The sequence below is a fragment of the Wyeomyia smithii genome, chromosome 3 (genome assembly GCF_029784165.1).
Source record: "Wyeomyia smithii strain HCP4-BCI-WySm-NY-G18 chromosome 3, ASM2978416v1, whole genome shotgun sequence".
In the NCBI taxonomy this organism is placed as follows: domain Eukaryota; kingdom Metazoa; phylum Arthropoda; class Insecta; order Diptera; family Culicidae; genus Wyeomyia; species Wyeomyia smithii.
The window spans coordinates 161,361,552-161,363,400 of NC_073696.1; positions in this window are offsets into that span (position 1 = coordinate 161,361,552).

Below are 1,849 nucleotides of genomic sequence, written 5' to 3' on the forward strand. Positions count from 1 at the left end.
GTACAAACAGCGCGAGGAAAAAATTAAGCGTTCCCTCAAGGAACGATCAAAGCGCTCTTTCGCAGAAATGCTGAAGAGTGCTGAGCCACCCTCGACAGGAAACATCTTTTCCTTTTTGCCAACCGATGAGGGTACATCTGACGATCCCGTCGAAGGGTGTTCTTATGCCATGCCAGAAGGATCTAGGAAGAGGAGAATGATCAACTCTCCTAATCTTTCTCGCAAAGGTCGCATGATAACCCCTAGCGGAATGACCAATAAGCCAACACAAAAAGGAAGCGGTGAAGAAAAACCGAAGCAAGTACCTCCCGGTTTTAATTTTAAATCAAACCAGGAGTACCCACCGCTTCCTGGGGCACCAAAAACCCCTCGTGCACCCATTTCTAAAAAAGAAACAGGGTTCATAAAATTTTCTGATATTGTGGACTGGATATTTAGAACATTCAACATACCAGATCCCCTACAACATATTCTCCTTGCCCTTCTTCCTACAGTGAAAACCTTTTTGAAGCAACTAGCAGCAACTTGGCCCCTCATTTCAGCTATTATATCTTTCGATGACTAATACGGCGAAAGAGGTTAGGAATTTTACCACTGTATTACAGTGGAATTGCAGAAGTATCATCCCTAAATTCGATCTATTTTCTCATTTGATAAATACATACAATTGTGACGCATTTGCGCTTTGTGAAACCTTTCTCTATTCAAACGATTAACTCAATTTCCACGATTTTAACATTTTTCGTCGAGATCGAGACTCACACGGTGGAGGGGTACTTTTGGGATTAAAAAGTGCTATTCCTTCTTCAGAATCGACCTCCCCTCGATCTCGAATATTGAAGTCGTTGCCATTCAAACGAATATGAATGGAAAAGACCTATGCCTTGTTTCGTTATATATCCCTCCATACGCGCGGATTGAACAGAGGCATCTCACTGATATAGCAGAGTTGCTTCCCGCGCCGTTTTTGAAATTGGGAGATTTTGATTCTCACTGTTCGCTATGGGGGTCGCTGTACGACGACAACCGATCTTCTTTAATCTGTAACTTAATCGACGACTTCAATATGACACTTTTGAATACTGAGTAGCGACTCGTGTACCCAATCCTCCAGCACGTAGAAGCGTGCTTGACCTATCCCTTTGCTCGACATCACTAGCGTTAGATTGCCGGTGGAAAGTAATCAACGATCCCCACGGTAGTGATCACCTACCAATTGTTATCTCAATTGCTAATGGGTCAACTCCAACGGATCCAAATAATATTGCGTATGACCTCACACGTAACATTGATTGGAAGTCTTATGAGACCATAATATCGCAAAGAATCGAGTCCCACATGGAACTTCCTCCGGAGGAAGAATACGCGTTCCTTTCTGGCTTGATCATCGACGCCGCGACTCAAGCTCAGACGAAACCGATACCCGGGGTAACGATTAGACGGCGCCCTCCCTCCAAGTGGTGGGACAAAGAGTGCTCAGACCTGTACGCGCGGAGGTCCTCGGTGTATTTGGCCTTCCGAGAACAAGGCACTATCGATTTGCTCCGGAAGTACGATGTACTGGATAGACAAATGAAGAGCTTGATAAAAGCAGAAAAACGCGGATACTGGCGGCGGTTTCTGAACGCGTTGTCGAGAGAAAAGCGATGAGCACTCTTTGGGATACCGCAAGACGCATGCGGAGTCGTAACGTTTCGTATGAGTCCTATGGCATACGCCCCTCGATAAATATCTAATTACGTGAAATGCTAACAGCACTTTATAGCACACGAAGAGTAACGCACTTTGCGGATATAAATCTAATAAACTGTCAGCCGTGCTGACATTCTAATTTCGCAACTTGAAGAGT